A 26911-nucleotide genomic window follows, 5' to 3' on the forward strand; every position below is an offset into this window, starting at 1 on the left:
CTATACTCAAAAAATTTTTAAAAGAAATGTTATCATAAATTCATTTTCAAAATAATATTAATAGCAAAAAGTAAAAGGAGCTCGTTAGGTGCCCAGAATGTAATAAGCGCTTTATATCAATCATCTCACATGTACATCAATGCAATCTTCACAACCCTATGAGGAAAGTGCTATGATTATCTTTACCTATAGAAGAGGTGCACTGACAGGTTAATATGTGTCCAGGGTCACACAGCTAGAAAGCAGCAGCATTTGGACTCAAACTGCTGGCTGTAGTCTCTGCTCTCAACCACAATGCAGCTTTGCCCCTTTGCATTAAAAATGCACATTGGAAATGAAAATATCTGCCAAATAGGGTCCTAAGTGCTCTACAGGTTCTCTCATTAAATCCCCGTAAAAGCCCTGTGAGGCAATCCCAGCCTAACCCTGAGACAAACGTAGACTGGGGGACATTCTACAGGATACCTGGCAGTACTCCTCAAGACTGTCAAGGTTGTGGGAAATAAGGAAAATCAAGAAACTGTCACAGACCAGAGGAAACTGGAGAGACAAGAAAACAAAATGCAATGTGGTTTCCTGGATCGGATCCTGGAACATACAAAAGCCATCAATGGAAAAACTGGAGAAATCAAAAGGAAGCCAAGAATTTAGTTAATAGTAATGTACCAACATCATCAGCTTGTTGGTTTTTACAAATGTACCACGATAATGTAAGATGTAAACAATGGAGAAAACTGGGCAACGGGTCTAAAGGAAAACTGTACAATCTTTGTGACTTTTCTATTAATTTAAAATCACTCCAAATTTCAAAGTTTATTAAGGAAAAATTCCTGTAAGGTAAGTTCTATGACTCTAATTTACAGATAATAGTAGTTTAGAGAGGTTACCTTGCCTGTAGTATCACAGCTATAAAGAAGAATCATCCCAGTAGGTCCTTAGAACAATTTAAACAGGATTGCATGTGACTCACTTACTCCCGTAGAACTTTCCTGTGGTGTCCATTGGGCACCGCAGCCTGTTGATCTCTGAGAGGACCTGGCCCCAGCTTTGTCCCAGCTCTCTTTTCCTAACCCAAGAGCTATATCTTACATTTATTGAATGCTTACATCTTTTATTTTCTCTAATTCAAAAAATGACCTTATGAAATATCACTACATTTTATCGACAAGGAAAAAGAGGCTTAGGGAGGCTCATTAACTTACCTAAGGTCACACGGTAACTAATTGGAACTTGAGTTTGAACCCAAGTCTATCTAAACCAGGGTGGCATAACCACTCATAACTACTCACTCTGACCTGCCTCCATACTGCTTTTTTTTTTTGAGAGGGAGAGGTGCTTAACTATAGCAATAATTAATACTAATTATTGACAAGAAATGCCTGTTACATTGAATGCGAACTTTCTTAAGCCACTTCATGTAAATTATGGCTGTCATCAGGAATCTAGTAACTTCCCTAGTATGTTTTCAAGTTATATTTACTCACTTTACTAACAGAGCTGAGATTTTTCACTCCTTTTCTCACTGCTTTTTTTCCAATGAGCTAACATCAGGAAACTATTCTATACATCTTTTTGAAATTTATTTTTCAACAACAGTTGACATACAGTATTATATTAGTTGCATGTGTACACCATAATGATTAGACATTTATATCCCTTATGAAGCGATCACCATACCATACATACATCTGACACCATGCATAGTTATTACAATATTATTGACTATGTTCTCTATGCTGTACATTATATCCTCGTGACTATTTTTATAACTGTCAATTTATACTTCTTAATACATTGCTTTTCTTATTGCTTGAGTCGATATAGCCATGGTGCAATAAGCTGGAGGCTCTTCTAGTTTGTGTATCATAAACACCAATCATCAAAGAAATCAAAGAAAATATATTTTCTTCATTTGTTACTAAAATGAGCAGAAAGCGTATAATTTTGTTTCCAAGTTCCAGGATAATTTTATAAAATAAGCAGTTGAAACACTATCTTAACTTCATTAACCCAGTGTTTTGAGAGGAAAAATTCTCCGTTTTTGCACACTGCTTTAAATTCAAGGTGCTTGAGACCTCTTGTAAACTTCAGACTTTTTTTCTTAAACACATTTGAGTTCCCTTCTCCATTAACTTATTTGCAGGTCAAATGATCATTATAGTAAGTAATTTATTTTGCTTTTCAAATTTTAATTTCTAAGGAAACCATTGAAGAGAATTATGCTTTTTTCACATAACAGAAAATTGTTAGGCTACAGCCATGCTATTTCTTTGCAGTTGAAGTTAAAGAAGACTTAGTGTTTACTTTCTCCAGCCACCAGGTGAGACAAATCAGTTATGTTCTTAGTCAAGAGCCTTGAAAGGTTAAATGTGATCATTTGAGGCAATGAAGACGACCTTGTCTCCCTCCGGTCTGATAACTTGTCCCAATGCTGGGCCCACAAAGACATCTTCCACTTGGAAGCTCAACTGGAGCCGAGGTGAAAGAAACTGGACCGCCAGGTGAGCAGCAAAAGTAGACAGACAAAAACACATCTTAGGAGCTCAGTAAGACTTCCACTAAAATATTTCAAGATTTTCTTTCTTTGCAAGAAAGGTTATTTTTCAATTGTTTTGATTAATGACAATGATACTAAAAGCCACTAATGTGTAAAAAAATGCCTACAATAGCGTCAGGCATTGTGCTAAATGTTTTCTTTTTTTTTTTCAGGTGATCTAATTTAACCCCAAGTCAAGTATTATTACTATTTGCATTTTACAGGTGATGAAATAGAAGTCAACAATTTTGAAACTATGTTTCTTAAAGGAGTGGGCAGGAGCCAGGAAGGGGCAGAAGCTGAGGAATGAGAGGCCCGCCAGGCTCTAGGATCAGATTCCTAATTTAAACAGAGCACTAATGCTTTTACCTATTTCGCTTATTAGGCTTATTTGAAAACTGTCATTTAAACAAAGAGTTGCAAGGTGTGATGGCTAGTTTTATGAGACAATTAATTTGATAGAGTGGCTCACAGAACTCAGAGAAATATTTTACTTACCATATTAGCAGTTTATTGTAAAAGGATATAACTCAGGAACAAGCAGATGGAAGAGAGTCATAGAGCAAGGTATCGGGAAAGGGGCACAGAGCTTCCATGCTCTCTCTGAGCACTCTACCAGCACGTCCACCCATTGACCAACCTGGAAGTTCTCTAAACTCTCTCCTTCTGGTTTTTATGGCGGCTTCATCACATGGGCACGACTGATGAACTCATTGGCTAATGGAGTTGATTCAATTTCCAGGCCCTTTCCCCTCCCGGAGGTCATGGGGTGAGATCGAAAGTTCCAACATGGTTGGTTAATCTGGCAACTAGCCCCCATCCTTCAGAGGATTCCAAAAGTCACGTCATTAACAAAATCCAGTTGTGGTGGAAAGGGGCTTGTTATGAATAACACTCAAGCCACCCTTATTGCTCTGAAGTGATTTTTAGGAACTGGGGACGAGATCAAATGTTATAATAAAAGATGCTCTCATTGCTCCTATCGCTCAGGAAATTCCAAGGGTTTTGGGAGCTGTGAGACAGGAAACATGGACAAAGACCAAATATATATATATATGAGAAACATATTTTGGTCATTTGAATGACCAAATATTTATTTCTTATAAATCACAATGCCACAGCTACACATTAGAATCATTTGGGGTATTAGTGAGGGGTGTTAAAAAAAAACATTAATGTTTAAGATAGTGTCTTAGATCGACTAAATCTGATGCTCTGGGATCAAGCCCAGGCATGCATATTTTAAGGCTTCCAGGTGATTCCAGTGTGCTACCAAGGTTGAAAACCATCATGTCAAGAATTCTTTTTATCAGGGCTTCTTGAAATCTAACATGTGAACACTTCACCTGGAGATCTTGATACAATGCGGATTCTGACTCAGCAGTCCATAGTGGAGCCTTAGATTATGCATTTCTAGCAAGCTTCCAGGTGATTCTGTTGGTTCATGGCCCACACCTGAATAAAAAGGCATTTTTCATAATGTTCTCCAGAAGTCCAGTGTTAATAAAATTGGGCTAAGATTGTAAGATAAAATACAAGATACCTAGTTTAATTTGCATTTCGAATAAACAACAAATAATTTTTTTCATAAGGATGTCCCAGATATTGCATTTGTATATGAAAAAACTGACCTTTCTGTGGGTTATTAGTTTCACAAAATACTTGGGGATTTTTCACGAAAAAACATTTTGTGGAAAAAAGATAGCCATATGCTAGATTAAACAAAGTTAAGCAGGTTTCTTTTTTTCAAGCTTTTGCAAGTGTTTAATATACTATTGTGTTTTGGGACTTTCCCTGAAGGATTATTTCCCAAATTTATTGGTCAGCTATCTTATTCCTTGCAAGATCTCTCTTAGGATTAGTATTACCTAAAATACTCTTTGAGTAATGCTGCCTAAATAAATCTTCTTTCTTGTTTTTCCTATTAGTGTGAAAAGAATAAATGCTCATTATGAAAAATTTGGTAAGTATAGAAAATATGATAAGAAAATGTTACTCATAATCTTGTGATCCAGAGGTAACCACTGTTAACGTTTTAACCTATTCTATGAAGGCTGGTGGCTCAGGAAATGAAAGTTTTTATGAGGAAAATAGAATTTTTAAATGTAAGAAGGGAGTATTACTGGGGTGAAAGAGAAATGGTGAAGTAAGAGAAAAGTTAACTATCTGAATGTTAATAGAAATAAGTAGGAGGGATCAGAAGATAACTTTCCAATTATGGATAAGAGACCATATAATTAGATTTCTAGTTAGCTATTCCAGTTGCTAAATTTCTTATAAACACACTGCCCAATTAGCATAGAAATGACTCCATAACTTTAGCTTCTATTCTATCATTATTTCTTGCATTTACCACTTCATTTAATCTTGAAGGCAAATGGTATTGCTAGTCCATGCAGTTGAGTATCTCGCTGTAATCACTGAAATAGAATTCTCCTACCAGTCACAAAGTCATAATATGCTTACATCTGTGAAAAGATTTCAATCTAAAATGGGACCAGAGGATACAAAATGGAGACTCTCATGCATGTGCCCTCAGAAGAATGGAAATTAAGAACTGAGAGGCTGATTTTTCAAAATGTCTGATTTGTGGAAGACTGAGACTTATCTCCTGACCAATGAACATCTGCCAAGAATCCCTCCCCATTCTCAAGCCAACGAGCTTACTGCTTGGCCTCTGGCTGGACCTCTCCCTCTGTGCACTCCTGGCCCATAAATACAGCCTGCTCCAAACCCTCGATGGACTTACCTATAGCTTGGTATAGCATACATTTTCCAATTTGCGATTCATCTGCTATTCCCAAACAAACTCAACTTCTGGTCATTTGAGCTTGCCTCAGTTTACCGCTTTATTTAAGTTGACACACATTTCCATTAAGGTAAAAATTAGCTAATATCCTTACAGCCCTTAATAGTACTATTACTAAGCACTTTCACATAGGTTATATCCCTGACAGCCACCCTGGGAGGGGCAAGAATATTGGTGGGTACTGCTGCTTTAAAATTTTTCAACAAAGAAAGGGAGGCTCGCAGACATTAAGTGACTTACTCAAGCTAGTAAGTGGCAAAGTTTGAACCAGAACTAACATCTTTGACTCCACTTTCTGTGCTGTTGAATAATATAGCCAAGAGGAAAAGTAATGTGCCATGTTTGATTTTTAAAGACTTCAATAGCTTTGTGTTTTCATGGAAGACAGAAGAAAATATTTTTTGAAGTAAGTAAGTATGGGCATTCTTTAAGCATGGAATTTATTTTAAAAAGAATCTCATATTCATTCTTTTGCTACATTCTGAGCTCCACTGCATGAGAGTTTCAAAATAAATAATGTGTTCTAATGCTGTGAGCGTAAATTTGAACTAAATCTTGAAACTTTCACTTGATAGATGTTCAGTGGATGCTTTTCTGGGTTCTACGGGAGACACAATCAGGTACTCTGACTCTCTATTCTGTGCTGTTAGCCACTATGCTATAGTGACTTTCCAAGAATTCCATTGAGACAAATCCTGAAGAGTGATTTTTTTTTTTTCTGACAGTTTTTCCATCTTGAAAAATAGTTTTAAGGAACAATCTCCAAAGAACCATGCATTCATCCTGTTATTTAGTTAATAAATATTTACCAAGCACCAACTCCTGCCAAGGAGCTGAGGTATAGTAGGAAATAAAACAGAGAGGATGCCTGCACTCAAGGACATTCTACGGAAAACAAATAAACAAGATAATTTTCAGATAGTATGTGATGTGAAAAAAAAAAAACATAACAGCAACACGATGAGATAGAGTGACACGAAACAGAGTGAATAACTGAGAACCAAGAAGCTGCATTAGATTGGGTGATCACAGAAAGTCCCCCAAGGAGCTGGTATTTGAGCTGAAGATCTCAAACCCCCATAAAATTAATGGATGCCCAGTTTGTTTTCAATTAACACTCAATCTAAATGTTTCTACTTCATGCAATTTCATTGCTTTGGTTTAACATTTCCAAATATCTGACAGTTTCTCCTTTGGGCAAGGTTTCTTTGCGAACATTTCTATATTAATTTGATGCTTGAAAAGCAGGTTGGTAAGATTTATTTTTATATGAAATAGTCCTCTTCTCTCCTTTTTCTTCTCAGTGTATCTGTGTCAGCTGCATCAACATACTAGCCTTAAAAACATGCTCATTCCTGGTGCATGAGACTTCAGCTTGGATGTATGTGGCTTCCTTGCCTGGTGAGAAGTTGAGCAGGCATTCAAAGAAGGGCATATTATTTTCCCTATCTCTGTCCCCATGCAAGCTTGCACAGTAGGAAAGAATCTGTCTCCACTCTACTCCAACTCATGTTGCCATACATCTCTTTAGTGTCTTGAGCAGCCTGGGAACAACAAAGCCCAGATCCCACAGTAGAAATGCCCAGGAAATGTGTGACTTTTAAGTGTGTGTTTCTTTTTACTGCCTGAAGATGAGAAATACACACATACACATACACACACACACACACACACACACACACACACACATATGTGTGTGTACATATATATATAAATCATCTATTGAGTCTTTTTGAAATACATCCCTTCCATTACCACTAAGTGTGTGAATGAGGCTGGAGGAAGAGCCAGAGAAGGCTTTCAGGTAAAGCTCATGAGGCTCATAGTACTGTGCCCACCTTAACAAAAGGCATGGAAGTAGTGAGCCAAGTCTGACTCGTACCTTACGGATTGATAGTGATGAATTAATTATCTTTTACTCAAAAGATAATTGAGTAAAACTATTGAGTCAGAATGCTAAGCAGTAGGGACTGGAAAGAAAATAATACATGAGTTCTACCTTCAAGGGCTCACAATTTAGTTGGCAAAGCAGATTTGAAAACAGATAAGTTATAATGAAGTGAGATAGTGATTACATAAAGAGCTAGGTTACATTTATTATTATCATATTTCTTTAAAATCTTGTAAGATCTAAATGATTATCCAAGACCGCGAGACTATTTAATAGATGTTGTATTTAAAAGAAATAAAGTTATAATGAATGAGCAACCTCAGGAATTCTCCACAAATATTTGTTTTAAGGAGAGTGGTATATATTTTTCAAGGCTGTCTACGGCCACCCTTAACAAGCCTGATCCCATCTGATCTCAGAAGCTAAGCAGGGTTGGGCCTGGTTAGTACCTGGATGGGAGACCGACCATCTAGGAAGACCAGGTGCTGTAGGCATAAAAAATAAAAAAATAAGGGATTGTAAGCTGACAAGGTCCTTGCAATCTGTGAGGTCAACCAAGGATTGCCTCGCCTAAAAAAAAATAGAAATCTAACTATGGGAGGTGGACACACAGTGTAAATATATCTGTGCCTTACTGTTAAAGTGTACAGATGAAACATTGGATTTTGTTAACCAATAATGTAGAAACTTTGTCATTGCTAGGCAATGTGAAATAAGGGTGAGAGATCTTCCAGACAGAAACCATTCATTATAGACCCGTGTTTTCCAGCACCACTGAATTACCATGCTTTACCAAAGTTTCATTCATGGCCATTGAAATATAACATACCAACAGCCACAAAAAACCTCAACTCCTGTGCGTAGGAAAGTTGGCCCTGTAAATTTAACTTTGACAAGGACCTTAGAAATTATGCTTTTACCAATCCACTCCTTTTCCTGATAACATTTCCGAAGCCCAGAGAGTTTAAATGATTTGCTCAAGGTCACACAGCTAGTTAGTGGCAGAGGCAGAAAGCCTGAGGTCTTTTGATTTCTCTAGTGCTATATTGTAGATAGCATCTCTGAATTAGCTGGAGATGTTTTTGTACAAAGAAACAGACATCATAAAATCTTCTCAGCCCACCCATATAGTAAGATTGAATAAAGAAAAACAGACTGTTTAAAAAGAGAAAAGTGACAGGCTAAGAGAGTTGTAATAGGCAATATTTGGCACCATGCCCTGTTATCCACCCCCTCCACCCCCTCCTCTCCCCACGCAATCCATCACCCTTGACTGCAAGGATACCCTCACAGGCTGGGTGTTCTTCCTCAGGATGGATATTCTATTGGTGATCCTCTTAGACTGTAAATGGGTTAATACCGAGTTCCTATTATTGGTTGCTTTTTCTGTATGCAAAGTTGTAAAGGGTCAAGTTAGAACTTGGTAGATATCACTGCAAAAACCCACCTCCGACTGGGGACTGTCCTTGTTTAGGTTCCAACACACTCAACCCCCCCACACACACACACATGCACGCACACACACACACACACTCCTGTGCGTATGAGCAGGGCCAGTTTCTCACTAATCCCCCTCCCCTAATTGTTATTGGCTCGAAGGTCCAAGTGGCCAGGTCTTGCTCACCAATGCCAAATAATCCCCAATTCACCCTACATTCCAACTAAACATTATGTATCTCTTTCACTTCTCCTTCTACTCAAGGTGACATAATCATAAATAATTCTCTGTAAAATATTTCACAGGCTGACATCTGCTTTCTGTTCCTCATCTCCCAAAAGGAGGTGATCATAAACAGAGCTTCCAGAAATCTTTCCTACAGCTGTTTCCATTATATCACTACTTCTCTAGTTTCAGTCCTGAGGGTGTTTTCTACTGTCTGTTTTTACTTGTGTTACCTAAGAAATAAATCCTCTTAATTTAAAAACAAATAAACAATGTGTGGTGACAAAGTTGTAGGCATGACATAAATCTCACCAAATTAGTCTTGTTCACTAAAGACTTTCCAAAAATGACTTCAATCTTGACCATTCTGCTTATATTATAGAGCCATCTGGTAACAGCCACTAGCATGACAGGATCTGGGTTCCCTTTGTTCAAGGGTCCATGTTGAAAACAAAAAGAATTTGCTGCATTTGCCTAACAAAAAGGGTCTCTCTAAGGAAAATCTCTTAAAAAAAGATCCAGACAAAGGAAATCCCTCCTATTTAAGAAAGGGATTTGTGATTCTGGAGATGAGCCGATAGTTTCATAAACCATAGCTCTATTACAAAAAAAAAAAAAAAAAAAGTCAACCTGTCACATGCGACTAAAACCCCCAGGAAATGCTGAGCAGCGAGAGGCAATAATGCAAGCTGTTCAGAGTGCAACGCTTATATGCAATAACATCATGGCTGCAGTGTGGCCTATGGGGGCAGGCTCGTTAAGTTGTGGTGAAAACACTGGGTCTGGATTGATCCTGATCTGGATACCAATCCAGTTTCTCTGATTATAGTTTCTACGAACAAGTTATTTTTTTCCTAAAAATAAAATGGGATCATTTATATTACATTCTTCTTAGGGTCACAGTTAGGATTAACAGAGACGATTCAGGTAAAATGCCTAGTCCTAGCCCTGACAAAAAGCAAGTAGGAGATAAACGTTAGTTAATATGTAAGCGAGATGACCTGGAACAGAAGAAGTGGTGAAGAAGGCCAGGGAGCTACCCTTGGAGACAAGTGAAAGTAAACCCTGTGCTCTAGGGAACTAAGCCAGAATTCATGCCCCAAATGTATAAAATGGCAGGGCATGCCCCACTCATCCAATATGGCCAAACAGGTTCCAAGCTAATTTTAAGAATTGCTCAATCAATTACAGACATAAAGGATAGTTGAGCATTTTTTGTTTCTCTTGGCAAAATCACGATTTGCAAAATCCTATTTGGCAAAAGAAATGTCCCAAAAAAATGTTTTTTAAGAAAATTATTTTAATACCAAAAAGTGGATTACATGGACAACCTCCAAGGTTCTTTTCAGGTCAAAGCGTTCCATGACTCTAACGCCGTGGAATACGTGAAGGAAGGAATACGCTTGGGCTTTGGTGCCAAACAGACCTAAGGGGGAGCCTGGGCTCTACTTCTTACTACATGTAACTTGGTCAAAGTCCATCATCTCTCTGAGGCTCTATTGTCTTGTGTGCATACACGGGGATAGTAATACCTATCTTGCAGTACTGTCATGAGAACTAAATGAGCTATTGGAATTTATTTCTTGTAAAATTGAATTACCTCTCTACCTTTCTTTTCCAGAATCACCCAGGAGAGCTCTTCCTCAGGGAATGATAGCTGTGGATGTGGCTTTGCCATTTGAGCATATTCCCTATGCGACCTATTAAACAGCCCTTTGAGAAATTTTTTAGGAGGAAGAGGGATGAGAGACAAAGTTGATGGCAGAAACCTATGGGCTGAGACTTTAGCACTGCTTAGCTGGCTGCTTTGAGGATATTGCCCATTCAATAAATACTTATTGAGCACCAATTCTGTGTTAGCATTGCACTTGGGGCTATGGAGACCACAATGAAGAATCAGCAACACTTGTCCTTCAGAGTTCACAGTCCACAAAGAGAGACAGAAAGGGAAGCACACATGCAATTAAAATACAGTCCAGTGTGATCAGTACCAAAGAGAATATAAAATGCCATGGGCATGGCAAGAATGAGATGTATGCTTCCTAGGAAGGCTATTAACTTGCCACTATTTAAAATTTATTCAGTGAGAGATATGGAAAAATGGATTTTTAAACTATTTTTTAAAGGATAATATAATGAACATCGATATATCCATTACACCGTTTAAGAAATAAAACACTACAGTGGGGTGGGAGATGGATGAAGTAGTCAAAAGGTATAAACTTCCAGTTACAAGATAAATAAGTCTTGGAGAGGTAATGTACAATATGGGGACAATAGTTAATAAGATTATAGTGTGTATTTGAAAACTGCTAAGAGAGTAGTTCTTAAAACTTCTTATCACAAGAAAAAACGTTTTTAACTATGTGAGGTGATGGATGTTAACTAAACTTGCTGTGGTGACCATTTCACAATATAGCCATATATCAAATCATTACGCTGTATACCTTAAACTAATACAAAATTATATGTCAATTATATCTCAATAAAACTGGGGGTGGAGGTTGGGGAGAAGTATCCACTGAAAAAATTCTATAAGATTGCAGATTACATACTTAAACTTTAAAAAAATATATTTTTAAAGAATTTTCCTAAACTGTTTATGAATTAGTTTAAAAATAATTTGATGGTTTTAAGTTCGTTAATTTGATTGGGGAAAGGATTTTCCTTAGAAACATCTTATCAACATTTTATTTTTTACTTTTTTAAAAAATAATTATTTCCCATTTGTCTCTGGGTTTCTGAACCCCACACATTCTTGGGGGAAAATACTGATATGTTTTAAAAATTTAGAAAATAGAATATATCACTCATTCACTGAAAATATTACTATAGTGTATATTAGTCAGTTTCAGAATTTCTGCTGCCTTGACTGCTACTGCATATATATACTGTAAAACTGCTCAACAGAAATAGGTCTGTGCTAAAGAAGACAGTTTATTTAACTTTTCTTTAAATGTTCTTTTTAAGAGTGTTTACTACAGCAGACATGGGACCAATTTACATCTCAGTTATGGAAGAGTTGGATTTCTGGTGGTGTTGTAGCACACTTAGGTGGGCACCCTGGGGAGCTCTGGCTATGAGAGCAGTAAGAGGTCACCTGACCTAGGCATGAGTTTTGGGGACTTTCCCACATTATTGGATGGAAACGTAAAGAATTGGTAGAAATTTTCCAGAGCAACAATTAGAGGTAGAGAGAAATAAAGAGTATGACATGAGAAGAATCAGACATGAGAAAGAGCATGGCATATTTGAGACAGTAAATGGCATTTAGTATTGCTGAGGCATAGGATTTGAGGTGGAAAATGATAAGATATAAACTCGAGGAACCAGGTGATAGAGGAGAACTCTACTAGAATTTCCTTCACTATGGAATATATTTATGGAAATTAAATAGAGCATGCAAAAGTGCTCAATGGTTACAAGAAATAAATTAATGTAGGATTCAAATGCAATAAAACTCTCAGCATGATTTCCTCCTAATATTTCTCTACAATGCCAAAAAATGCACCATATTTTTCATTTACTTTGTGCATCATTTAGCCAATAATTGAGCAAAATTATTAAACTAAAGAATTGAATGTATTGCATTATACCTGCTAATGACTCATGCAAGAATGGCGCTCTCATGTTCTGTTTTATTGTGACAAGAAAACACATGTGACCTCCACTGTGACACTAAACTCAGTGCTGAAAAACCATGCTATGAGATGAGGTTACATCTAAACAAGAATACTAGGTCAGATTGGCTTGAAGGGCAATTATTTTTTTTCTGGGACTAGACAGAGTTTGCCCCAGCAAGGGTTTGGAGACTTCTAAACAGCATGCCTGGAGAGGGGGACACAGGGAACTGGAGAGGAGCAAATAGGGACACTCGGAGGAGATCAGAACCAGGCACCATTCCTGGGACAGATGATCAAAGGCCAAAGTCTAAATAGAAACTGCATCCCCAAGCATAGGGCATGCAGACTTGTAGTAGGTAGCTAGACACCTGCTGAAAAATTATAATAGGGGTGAGCCAGGTAATTCAACTAACCAAAATGAAACAAAGGAAACAATAACTAGAAATGCACCTAAGAAAGAAGTATGTCTCTGGTGGTCTCTAGGAGTAATTGGGATGGGAGGTTATGGAAGATGGCAGAACAGAATCACATGCATTATTCAAGAAACCCAGGAAGAAAGCAGCTGGGCACAGTACAGCCTCCAATAGCATCACAAGAGCATCATAAGAGCACTGACTTGGCCCCAACTCCTGGAAGCTTCATGGTCTGCACGTAGGGGAAATGGTAAATTGTTCCCTGAGGACTTGGAAATAAACTTCGCCTCTGAGATGTAAACACACTACATTAATCGCTCAGAGATATGCAGTCAGCTCAGAGACAAAATGGTTCTGAGGCCAGCAAGACAATCTGTGTGAGGGCATTAAGAGATCTAGACACATACTAATAAATCCAAAAAGTAGTTGACTTTCATGAGTTTGTTACACAAACCACACTTTTATATATCACAAAACACTCAAAGCACTGGTTCACTCACGAAATGTGTCCTTTCTTAACTCAGCTGACCAGTGGACACTCGGAGCTACCACAAGGTGGCACTGCTTGCCATCTGATAGTTTAGTTCATCGATGTTGACCTTGTTGCTTTGTGAATTACTGAAATTATTTACGTATTTAATTATCTTTTTCCTTATTACTTTATAAAATGAGCCAAAATTGGAAGATGCCATAAAGGAGAGAATATACTGGCAAGAAGGTTCAAGTATCCAGTCTCTTTCATAGTTACATTTCCTCTACAAAATAATAAATTGTCATTGCTATTGATAATTTTCAGTCTCTTGTGAAATTTCAGCAATATAAGTCAACATCCCTAACTACAATCAACTGACAAGATCACAGAAGGTCACCTGCAAAGTCATATCCTGGACCGTGGGAAACCTGTCATGTAACTATTACTTTGTGAGTCTTAGCAGATTTCTGACTTTTCCTATCTGCATGGCTCTCATTTTCAGTCACTATGTGCTTTTCTGTTTGAATTTCTTCTAAGAATTAAAAACCCCATGGGCGTACAGAGTGTAGCATTCTGAGGCCCTTTGTGCCCCACTCATTGAGCAGACAGGAGAGTGGCTGTCAAATTAGTGGGGACCAAGGGGTTGGCTAGGACAGGTGTGGGCAATGAATCCAAGGGAAGGCCCTTGAGTAGGAGCCAAAAATCAGGATCAGAAAGATCCAAAGCAAATACCAAGGTCAAAGAACAGGAAGAGGATCACGAGTAAAAGATGAAGACAAAATTCTGGAGTGGAACAGAGAGGACGGTGGAGAGGAAGCAGTTCAGGAGCTAAAGAAGGGGATCTAGGATGATATTATAACACAGGAGGATTTGTGCACCTTGCCTTGGTGAGTTGGCAGGTGTTTGGAGTATGTATCAAGCCCTAGGATCAAGACAAACTAGTATTAAATTTCTGACTCATCATGTTCTCACTGGGTAGAGGGGAACACTGCAAAAGCTCGGCACTAATTCAGAGTCTCTGTTATGAGGCTAGGTTGAGGTCAGATACTAACAGGTGATTGTAATCTTTTATTCCTGTGGGCTTGGAGGAGCCAGCTGACTTTTATTCTCCTTAAATGCAGAGCTGTATGCCCTTCTCAGGTTTCCAACTGAACAAAGGATGCGACTGCTAGTGTCACTGTTAAAGGCCGAAATGAAAAACAACGAAGGAAAAATTCGTGGCAGCTACTGTGTTAGTCACATAATATACCCCCTCCCTCTTCTTGGGGTTATAGCACCACCACCCCTTCTATTGGGGAAGTGCTCTTCTTTGACTCTTTGGGGTTTTGTGGGACTGCCACCTCAAGTCCCCTACTGAACACCCAGCTGCCCACAAGGGTGGGCGTGACCAAGAATATACCTGTCACGGTACTCACTCCTTGGACAAATTATTGGCCCAAGGAGTAGCCATATGATTCAGGGTGGACATTCCCTAGAATTTGCCGGAATTCAAAGAAGCTTTTTCTCTTCCTTAAATGGAAATACGAATGTGACTCCGGAATGGCTGACAGTTACGTTCCTCCACTGGATGCATAGCCAAGATCCTTCTTCAGTGAAGGACTTGCCGTGGCTTCTGGGAATATTCTTAGTACACAGCTTTTGGCTATCAGCCTTCAGGGATTGTCTCAGCCACAGAGAGCCTCTTTGCCCAAGGTTACCCCCTTCTCTGGGAAGCCCACATCCAAAGATTGACTGATGCAGGAGCCAGGCCATCTCAGTCCAACTCAGGACAACTCTGAAGAGCCGTTCTAACTTCATAGTTCATTATGGGGTCAGCCTAGGCTGCATTGGGCCTGCATCATAGCTCGATTTATCCTCTACCCAATCCTGCCTCCCGCTTTTCCCTTCCACAGGTACTAATCCTGACGGTGCTGCTTAACAGACTCCTGAGCATTAAACTCCTCTCAGAGTCTTCTTTCCGGCCTGCAACACCCGCTACATAGAGGAACTTGAAAGAATAAAGTCAACATACAAAGAGACTCTGAGAGAGAGATGGAGAATAAGAGAACTGGCTTAATGCAATCACCCAGGGGCCATCTCCAATCCTGGCATCGTATGATTTGATTCTGTGAGCCAATTCATCCACATTTTTAGATGTTTTATTTTAAAACCGGTTGAGCTGGAAACAGGCTAATACAAAGACCATTTGAACAAACTGCATGGGTTTTTGTTTTGTTTTGTTTTGTTTTGTTTTTAATATCGGTTAAAAATAGATGACTTGTGGAGGATACTCATATGATATTTTCTAAGTTACTTAAACCTGCCTTGGTTTCTTCATCTGCATAATAATACCTATTTCATTGGATTGTTGTGAAGATTAATCAAGTTAATACATGGAAATCACTTAGAACAGTACCTGGCACATAAATTTTTAGAAATCGATGCAAGCGAAGGCTTTCTCTTCATTCTCTTAAAATCTATGGTACCAGGCTCATGCGATCCTGAACCAGTGACTCTTACATGGATTCCATTTGTCGCTTTGTATTCTGATGATATCATGGTACAAAACACTGAAGGTTATTTATTACTGTATATCTGGAATTATAAACTCCAGTGCCTATAGGAGCGAGCCAGTAGCCAAATAAGAAAGCAGGCCTGGGGCAAGAATAATCAGGAGGTACTAGGGACTGGTGGGGACTGCGGCAAAATGGAAACCCATACTTTGTCCAAAATAGGCAGCCATTCAAGCATTGCTGATTGTTACTATATGCAAATGAGGGCTCACTACTGTCAAATTTTCTGATTTTTCAGAAAAAATATAAAAACTGGACTTTTATGCAAAATATTACATTTTTACAATATTGGTTATTAAAAAAATACAGTGATGGGCAAATGAAACACTTCTGTTAACCACTAACTTGAGACTTCGGTTGTATAAGATTTATAGAGTAGTACATATGTAATGGAATTTTTCCCTCAAATAGTTTAATCAAAACAATACATGAACATGGGTTTTACACAATAGTATAGAGGAGCTTACAATGAAAAGCAGCAATCTTCCACTCCATTCTCTCAGGCTCCACTCCAAGAAAAGTTCTATTTTCCTAAATAACACCACTACCTCTTGATTTATCAATTTTAGACATTTTAGATATTATCTATTTAATTCATATCATGATACTTGAAGATTAAATTCATTTACAGTTAATTACATTTTTTAGATTCAACCATGGATATCTTCAACTTTTCCTAGTCATCCAATTTCTGTCTTGACATTCTTGAAAGCTGAATCAGCCAAGATTCAGTGAAAAACCATGACAAATTATTTGATCAGATGGAATTTAATATAAAGACTTGTCTATGTACAAAATAAACTGAAAGGGGCAAAAAAGAGACTCTGTGGGCGTTCAAAGCTAGTCACTTCAAAATGTGCTTCTGTGGTATTCAGACTGTTTTCAGCTAAGGGCAATTTTAGCTTTGGACTCAAGAGAAACTTCTGCCCATATCTTTAACTACCTAGAAGAACTTGAATTATATGCCTTGCTCAGAATAAGAGATTATCAGAGACAGCCTCTTTTTGATCCACCTATAGTGCAGGGCAAACTTCTACACACAAAACATCTGCTCTTCTTATTCTGTAATGACCCTTTGAAGCCCCAAGACATCTTACCTCATCCCTAGTTCAGATGTCTTATATACTCATGTTCCATTTCTACCTCTGAAACTCATGCCTGTGGTCTCTCTGATTCTCTCATGTACGCAAGGTTCCCATACATATGTATGTATTAGATTTGGTAATTTTCTTTTGCTAATTTGTCTCCTGTCTATTTGATTATTAGATCAGCCAAAAGAACCTTGAGGTTAAAGGGAAGTTTGTTCCTCCTACACACCTCTAATATAATGAAGAGGAATTTTCCACTCTAATGGCTAACCTTGTAATCAGCTCTTTGTTCTGCTTCTGTAGACATCCTTGCCTCATAAGCCGAAGGGCAAGATGACCTCGAGATCAATTGAAGACTCACCCTCCCCTTTGCTTGTTCTGTCTAGATAACAGATGTATTGTGGATAAGCCCTATAAAAGTAAGGTTATCTTTGAGCTCGGGGCCCAGATCTTCAGAACACTAGCTTTTCTGGGACCGCTGGTGTAATAAACCTGAGTTCTCCAATTCTCCAACTGGTGCTTGGTTTCTCGCTGGTCTGATTTTTCTGCAGCAATAAGAGTTTCTCAATTTCAACACTACTGACATTTTAGACCAAATAATTCTTTATAGTAGGAACTGTCCTGTGCATTATAGGATGGTTAGCACTGTCCCTGGCCTCTCTTTACTAGATGCCAGTAGCACAACCCTGAATAGTGACAACCAAAAATCTGCAGTCATTGCCAAACGTTCCCCGGTTGAGAAATACTGTTCTAAAACAGTATTTAGAACAGTAAATACTGTTCTAAAACAAACTGTCCCCCGGTTGAGAAATACTGTTCTAAAACAGCTACCACCTCTAGGGCTGGGGGAACAAATGGAAGAAGCTGGAATTATTAAAACTTAGAAATGCAGAGAGGGAGACATTTAACCTCTCAGACCTCTGCTGGTGCTGGGGTCTATGAAGGGGCATAACAAAGCTGGTTCTGCAGGTGCTGGAAAAACTGCAAACTGGATTGGTTGCCGTTAGAGAAAGGACCTGCTGCTATGGAGAAGAACTTTGCAGGAATGAGGCTTTCTGGAACAGGAAGAACATTGGGGGAAGCAAGCCACTTCTTCCTCCTCTGGCCTTGCAGCCTCCCTCTAGTGCCCTCTGTAGGCAGATCCTGGCAGCAAGCTAGCTGGCTAAGCACAAATGTGTTTGCAAAGTCCCGGTCCTAGCATCATAAAGCTGATACACAGTCATCCCCCTTATCCAGGAGGGATACATTCTAAGACCTCCAGTAGATGCCTGAAACTTCAGATAACACTGAACCTTGAATATACTATGACATACAAATTTTGATGAAGTTTCATTTCTAAATTAGGCACAGTAAGACATTAACAATACCTAATAATAATAATATACTGTAATAAAAGTTAGTGAATTGAATGTGGTCTCTCTCTCTCATTCAAAATATATTATTGGACAGCATTCACAGATGATAAAATGTCAAACCTATTTCCAAGTCTGTGAAATCATCCCTTACTTGCAGTAAAATGATTTGGCGTCACTTGTGTCAGGGGATCCTTTATTGAAGTCTTCATACAGGCACAACACGTTGCCATTAATCAGAATATGTTTTCTGTTCATGTCTTCTACCCCCAAAATTTAATACCTTTTCCATATTAACTAAGCAGTTATTATGCACTGTGGCCCAAACCTTTGCAGTTTGAGGTATGACAGTAAAACTAGCATAAATTTATTTTTTCCTTCTTTACAATTTCACAGTTAGAAGATTTTTTCTTACCATAGATCTTAGCAACATCAGGATACATTTTTTTCTTTCCTGATTAAGTCAAGGACTTTCACCTTTTCACTTAAAAGAAGCACTTTATGGCTTCTCTTCGGCACATCTGAATTGCCTATCACTATGCCTGAGCTTTGAGGCCATTATTAAGTAAAATAAGGGTTAATAAGCCACTACTAAGTGACTAAGGGGCAGGGATTGTATACAGCCTGCATACACTGGACAAAGGGATGATTCATGTCTTGGATGAGATGGAGCAGGACGGCTCGAGATTTCATCACACTACTCAGAACAGAGTGCAATTTAAAATTTATGAATTGTTTGTTTCTGAAATTTCCTATTTAACGTTTTTAGACAATGGTTGACTAAGGGTAACTAAAACCATGAAAAGGGAAACCTGCCAATAACGGAGAGCTACTGTAGGTGGTTTGGAAGCAAAAGATAGTAACTGGCACAAGTACCTAGCTCTCCATTAAATCTCTCATGTATTACCCCATGTGATTCTCAAACTTTCGTATACTTACTAATAACTGGGAATCTGAAATGAAATTGGAAAAGCAAGAGAAGACAATTGAAGATCATCATAAGAAGTTCAAACTTATTTCCAAGGACAATAGACATTGAAGGATTTAAGCACAGGAGATATGTTCATAGAGAACATGTTGAATTATTCTTCCTGGTGGCTAATTTTATCCATTGTGAGTTGATTCTTACTGGTCTTGCTCTCAATATAACCTGATTTCCAATCTTCGGGACATTTCTCTTAAACCCTTCTAGAACTATTATGCCTGTTGGAGTTAGTGTCTCCCTCCAGTGGGCCGTCAGAGCTTGGAGTATACGCCTTTTTGTCTTTGGTGTTGTTATTTAAATGTCTATTTTTTCTCCTAGACTATTTATACCTCAATAGGAGTGGTGTTTTATTGATTTTCATTTGCCCAAAGTCCAACATAACAGGTTCCTTAAAGGCTTAATGGAAAGATGAACCAGCAGGAAGGCAAGAAGATATGAACATATAAATGTACTTGGAAACCCACAACTACTACACCCATGGTGATTTCTCATGTGACGAAGAAATATTTTAAAACTACAAACCAAAATCATACATTTTATTATGTAGAGTTATCAGCTAAATGGGAAAATAGGTAACTCTCATTTTAATTATATATGGATATTTCATTATACGTGTGCAATAAATTACTCTGGATTGGTGACAAATCTAGAACATAAAAGCAGATTTTCTTAAATGACAATAATACATAAAAACTATGTCATACTGCTGTTAAAAGAAACAACAGACCCAAAATGGAGTCACTTGTGTTAAGTTCCAGCAAGACTTACTACCTAACCTAATTGCAGTTTCAGACTCTCCCAGGAGTGGCATTTTAAACCACTCAGTCTGGAATTTTAATTTTAAACCAATCGGTCTGGAATTTCCCAGTCAGCACTAGTGAGGCAGGTAACCTGCCTGATACAATCCCTTGCCTTCCCCTAAGGGAAGGTGACCTTGCCTGAAATAATTTGCCATTTTAACTTTTTTTTTGTCTGGCCCCGTTTCTGTTTATAAAAGACTTCCATTTTGTATGGCTCTCAGAGTACATTTCTTTTTACTAGATGGAATGCTGCCCAATTCATGAATTGTCCAATAAAGCCAGTTAGGTCTTTAAATTTACCTGGTTAAATTTTTTTTTTGTCTTTAAAACTGTCAATGTTACACTTAATTTAGCTCCTTAAAAGATGTGTGCACCCCAGTAAACACACTCCAGGACCCACACAGAAGTAATTAATTGTGGATTGCAGATTATGTCTCTCAATTGCTCCACTTGTTTACTCCCCGAACTTATTCTTCCTTCCCTATTTTATTTCTGACTCTTTCTACATATGGAGTCTCAATTTTGGCCTCCCCAGTTTGGTGGAGGAGTCGATTTCTCCAGTCTCCCACGTTGACTCTCTCCTCGCTTTCATTTCTTCCTCATTGCTCAGCAATTCTTAAGGCCATTCTAACCCGATCTGACATCTAGAACCTCCCCCGCCCTCAATAGATTGCCCCAGGCTGTAGGTCACACCTGAACAGTTAAAGCAGCCAGTAGGTTGAGGCATCACAGTGAGAAGAGCACAGCTTTAGAGTTAAGCGAACTCCAGTCAAATCCCACCTCTACCAACTTCTTAGCTCTGTGACTTTAAGAAAGTTATGTTAAAACAAAATGTTTGAGTAAATTTGAAGATCTAATTAGCTTTATTAAGTGATTCGTGAATTGGGCAACATCCCATCTAGCAACTGGAAGGGTGCTCAGAGAGGTTGTACAAAATGGAAGATTTTTATAGGAAGAAGGATAGAGCAAGGGAGTTATTCAGCTTCACCAGTTTTCAGTATTTTCTTCTCTCAAGTGGTTAATAACGTCTGCCTTATGGTATTGTTAGGAAAATTAAAATATATGTTACATAGAAAGTACCAAGCATAATGTCTGATGTCTGAGGTGGGTTCCTGGAAACTATGAGAGGGAAGTTTGCATGCAGGAGTTTTACTGGAGAATGCCCTTAAGATCAACAGCAGATTGGGGTAATGAAGAAATAGGAGTGAGCAGAGAGGAAAGTTGAACTATAATGCAGTCAGAGTTAAGGCCTGGAGCTGGAAAGGTCCTTCACAGTCATTCTGCCTTGCCCGCCCTCTCAAAGCAAATCATCGAATGCCACCTTCCCCCAGGGAGGGTATGTGACCTTGGATGCAGTGACTGTCCTCAACTGAAGGCAAGTCCCAGAGGCTGAGAGCTGTCAACTGCAGTTGGAGAATGAGGCTCAGATCTGAGGCAGGGATATGGGCAGTGAAGCAGAGACACTGATAAATAGTGGTGTGGTACATACAAAAATATATTTGGTCTTTGTCCCCAGTCCCTGGCACAGCACTCTTAAAACAAGTGGAATTTCCTGAGTAATGAGATGTTTTTTGCTATTCATAACAAGCTTCTTTGATCACACCTGAGTTTATGCTAATGAGATGAGTTAGGCAGGGGCAGCTAGATGGCTTAGATTAGGCTGGTCACCAGAAGGACCAAGCGATTAGAAAATTGGAACTTTTAGTCCCACTCACCAACATCCAGAAAGGGCTTAGGGGTAGAAATTGAGCTCTACAAAAACTTTTGAAGATTCAGAGAGCTTCCAGATTAGTGAATATATTGAAGAGCTGGGAGGTGGCATTGCTAGAGAGAGCATGGAACCACCCCCCACCTCATATGCATCTCCTGCCTATGCATTTCTTCAATTTGGCTGTTCCCGAGGTGTAGCTTTTATAATAAGCCAGTGAACACAAAGTGTGTCCTGAGTTCTATGAGTCATTCTAGCAAATTATGGAACCTGAGGAGGGGATTATGAAAACCTCTGATTTATAGCCAGTTGGTCAGATGTACAGGTGGCCCAGGATTTGCAACTGGTACCTGAAGTGGGGACAGCCTTGTGGGACAGAGACCTTAACTTGTGGGGTCTGAAGTAACTCTGAGTAGTTGGGTGTCAGAATATAATTGAATTGTAGGACACCCAGTTAGAGCCAGAAAATTGATTGGTTGTTAGAAAAGCACTCCAGGTGGACATTTGATAAATGTAGTTCTATAAGTTGAAAGAAAAATAAAAACCGTACTAATTCTCAGTGGACACATAACAAATATTTACCTAACGAGAGAATAAATGCTCGCCTCAGGCACCAAAATCTTGACTACGGTTGTTAGTGCCACCCAGTTTCAATCTACCTTTAACAACATCTGAGTGGGATTCCCTAAATCGCTTTGTAAAATAGCAAAAATATTAACAACTGAACCCTCACAATGGAACAATTTTATGAAAATGGGCTAACTTTAAAACGTGTGTGTGTGTGTGTGTGTGTGTGCGCGCGCGCGCGTGTGTGTGGTTACAACTGTAAATAACTTCATTTGGGAAGGTAAGATGATTAGAAACTGGAACTGAGGAGGGAGATATCAAGCAAGCCAAGAGCATGATTAGCTCAACTCTACGCCTGAGGTGTAGGAAAAGGAAAATTTCTCATTCCCTGTGCAATGTGGATCCTCTTCTCTCTTCAACCAGGTTAGATGCCATCTGCTCATTCCCTGCAGCTCACTCTCTCCTTGTCAGCTTCTGAATGGCCATCTCCAACAACAGGGGTTTTGTACACACAGAAGGGGATTCTCAGGTTTCCCTGTGATTTCTCAGAGCTCACCTTCTAAGAGCATCATCACTCTATATTGCTAAAGAGGTTTGCATTGTTCTGTGAGCCCTCTTGCAAATGCCAGCAGCTGCTTCTGTTGCATGAAAATCACACCCCTCTCCTGCTTGCCTGTGAGCTCTGCCTCTGAGCTGGGCTGCAGTGATGCTGCCTGGTTTTACAGCCATCCTGTCCTTTGGCCAGGAGGGTAGAGCTTCCAGGCAACACACAACCTACAAATACTCTCATTAGCCTAGACTAAAATGGTCGCTGTGATCAATTTAATAGGTAACTAAGGAGAGATACAGGAAATACAGCACAGTGCCAACGGTCTAGATGGCGATGGATATGACAGGTGAGTGGCAGATCACATCTGCATGTTCTGCATCTTCCTCTAGCATTACTATGGAACCTGAGACTAGGAGTAGAGACTGAGAATATTATGCATGGACTAGTGTTGGAGTGGCTCATTGGGCATGTTGGAAAATCAAGGAGCATTCGGAGTCCATGTTGGTGAGAAATTCCAGACTGAAAGACTGACCATGTTATCCAGGCTGAATAAAGACATGAATATAGCCAGGAAAGCATCAATATCCCAAGTGAAGGGCAAAGGTTTGACTCATTAGAGGTCCCAGGGATAGGGAATATAGTGTCTGAAAGATAAATTTTAATATAAAATAACCCAAAATATAAAACAGTAGTAATTTCATATACATATAGCATAAAAACATGCTGGTTTTTTTTAAAAAACATTTTATTTATATTTATTTATTTGTTTGTTTGTTTGTTTAAGATTTTACTTATTTTTTTCCCCCTCCTCTCTGGTAACCACTAGTCCATTGTCCATATCCATGAGTCTCTGTTTGTTTGTCCCGTTCATTTGTTGCTTTTAGGTTTATATCTCATATATAAGTGATATCATGTGATTTTTAACCTTTTCTGTCTGGCTTATTTCGCTTAGCATGATTATTTCAAGGTCCATCCATGTTGTTGCAAATGGCAGTATTTCATCTCTTCTTATGGCTGAGTAATATTCCATTGTATATATGTACCACAGCTTCTTTAGCCAACCATCTTTCGTAGGACACTTCAGTTGCTTCCATGTCCTGGCCACTGTGAATAGTGTTGCTTGAACATCGGTGTGCAAATATCTTTTCAGATATGAGTTTTCAAGTCTTGGGGGTAAATACCCAGTAGAGGGATTGCTGGATCCTATGGTAGATCAATTCTTAGTTTTTTGAGGAACCTCCATACTGTTTTCCATAGTGGCTGTACCAATTTGCAGTCCCACCAACAATGTATGAGAGTTCCTATTTCTCTGCATCCTCTCCAACATTTGTCATTACTTGTCCTGTTGATTATAGTCATTCTAACAGATGTGAGGTGGTATCTTATTGTGGTTTTGATTTGCGTGTCCCTAATAGCTTGTGATGTTGAGCATCTTTTCATAGTTTTGCTTTTACCTCTCCTGCTTCTCCTTAGTCTTTTGCTAGTTCCATTTTTCCTTCTCAACATCTTATCATTACAGTGCACTAGGGCTCAGTCTGATCTCTTCTCTGTCCTAAGGTTGAATCACCCAGCCTTTTGGCTTATTTTCCCTTTGACTCCCAACTTCATAGCTCCAGCCCAGGCCTCTCCCCTAAACTCTGGATTTGTATACCCAATTGCCTCCTCTTTATCTACTCATGTCTAATAGGTATTCCAAACTTTGTTCTGCTCTCCCACTCCACCCCACCTCTACCACCAATACTCACTTCATCTATAGTCTTTCCCATCTCAAACAGTGGCAATTCTATTATTCCAGTTGGTTAGGCCCAAAACATTGTCCTCATCTTTGACTCACCCCTTTCTTTCATTCCCTACATCTAATCCATCAGGAAATCCTATTGTATCTATTTTCAAAATATATACAGAATCTGACCACTTCTCCTCACTTGCATTACTAATCCCACAGTCACCATAATTCACCCCCTTAGTTACTCCTACTGACTTTCAATTGGTCATGCCACTCCTCTGCTCAAAATCTTTTAGTGGCTGCCTATTTCTCTATAAACAAAGGCCAAAATACCTTCAGTGACCTCCGAGGCCTTATAGGATCTTGCCCAGTTACTATTTTGATTTCACCTTTTAATATTCTCCTCATCACTCACTCCACTTTAGTTTTCTTATTGCTCCCTTGAACATGACAAACATACCTCTACCTCAGGGCCTGTGCACTGGCATGTTCAGGAATGTTCTTCTCCAAATGTCTGCATGAGTCACCCCATCAACCTTCTCAAGTCTGTTCAAATACCTTCTCTGTAAGGCCTTCTCTGATAACCCAGTTTAAAATTGCCGTACCTATCCCCAGAATTCCCAACCCCCTGTCCTGCTTTATTTTATCCTCATAGTTCTTATCATATTTTAACACATTAGATACCATAAATTATTTACTAATTGTTTATCGTTGTCTCCTTTATCTTGTTTACTGAATCCCAGCACCTACAGCAGGGTCTGGCACATACTAGGGCTTAATCAGTATTTTGAGTGAATGAAAACCAGTTATACAATTATACTTAACTATTTAATTTCAGTACAATTATTTTCACAGAGCCCATAATTCCATTATTTTTATAGCATAGATGAAAGCTAAATGTCATTAGCTACTATTAATTATTTTCATTAACTCACTGTCACTTCACTGAAGATCATATAATCCTCTTCTGCAGACCCCAAAGTACTTTGCCTTTCTTGACTTGCACAAGGGAAACTCCCCTAGCTGTACCCCAAAATTGCCTGGATTATAAATCACAATAACCAGCCTCTGTGACTCAAACACAGAAACAACATTGCCACACACAAGGTCATGGGATCAGGTTGCCATGGTAACCTCTCTCCTATCTTCTTTGAGCTTAATCATTCAATTCTAAAATTGTACACTCTTGAGTTCAGCATGCTTCAACTCTGCCAGGCCTCAGCTGGCAAGAAATTAAGTGACAGTATCATTTTTGTCATGATTATTTGCTGATCATAATTTATATTTAGAGATACAAGAGACTATAGAAAAAGAATATTTAGGTGGGCTTTTCTATCCATCTAATGCTGGTCTTTAAGTTTTGGTACTAGTTTTGTGTGTTGTAGAAACACTGTCTTTACTTTTCTGGCCCCCTAAATACATTCTCCTGACCCATAATACACCCCTATCTTTCAGCCATGCTTGTGTTCCAGTTTAAGACAACTGAACTTGTTTCTTGACCAAAGAAAACAAGTTGTTGGAGAATATACGGCTAACATAGTTTAAGCCGTGTAAATGAAATCCTAGTCATGAAAAGAAAAATGAGCCAACAAAAAATTCTCCGATGTTTTGATTATTTGGGAAAAGTAAGACAATCATCATCTAAAAAATAGCAAATTTATAGTAGCTCAGACAGTAAAAACAAATGGCGACTTTTAAAATATAACTTTCCATTTTCAGAAACATAATTATAATCTTTATAACTAGGTTAATTTTCTTAGTAATGGAATAAATTTATCTCATTTTCTGGTTTTACCTGTATTTTTCAAATCAAAGAGGGCTACTGGCTTCCCACTTAAGCCTTAACCCTGAGCCTTAACAGATCCTGGAAACCTGGATCAAGCCAGTGACAGTGAACATTAGCGGGAAGGAGTGCAAACTTGAAAGGTATGTATGAGATGGGATGCAGCCATGACTGAATACAGGCATGGGGAGCAGAGAAAAGTTAAGTTGATTCTCAAATTTCCAACATGCGGAAGTGGATAGAATAGTGACTTGGCACTGCCAACCATTGCTCTAGGGCATCTAATCAAGAAAGCTCTTGTATGAAGATGGAGATCTCATTTGGACCATGTGGCCCAGCTGGGTGGAGAAGGTCTGTAGGCAGTTATGTGAGCCAGTCAGATGAGATGCTTGT

At 38.8% G+C, this 26911-nt stretch overlaps 1 pseudogene; it reads left to right on the forward strand.

The window, feature by feature from the left end:
- Window positions 1-7612: 7612 nt before the first annotated feature.
- On the forward strand, window positions 7613-7730 carry LOC112472431 (annotated as a pseudogene).
- Window positions 7731-26911: the final 19181 nt, after the last annotated feature.

This window comes from Pteropus alecto, unplaced genomic scaffold, assembly GCF_000325575.1.
Source record: "Pteropus alecto unplaced genomic scaffold, ASM32557v1 scaffold76, whole genome shotgun sequence".
In the NCBI taxonomy this organism is placed as follows: domain Eukaryota; kingdom Metazoa; phylum Chordata; class Mammalia; order Chiroptera; family Pteropodidae; genus Pteropus; species Pteropus alecto.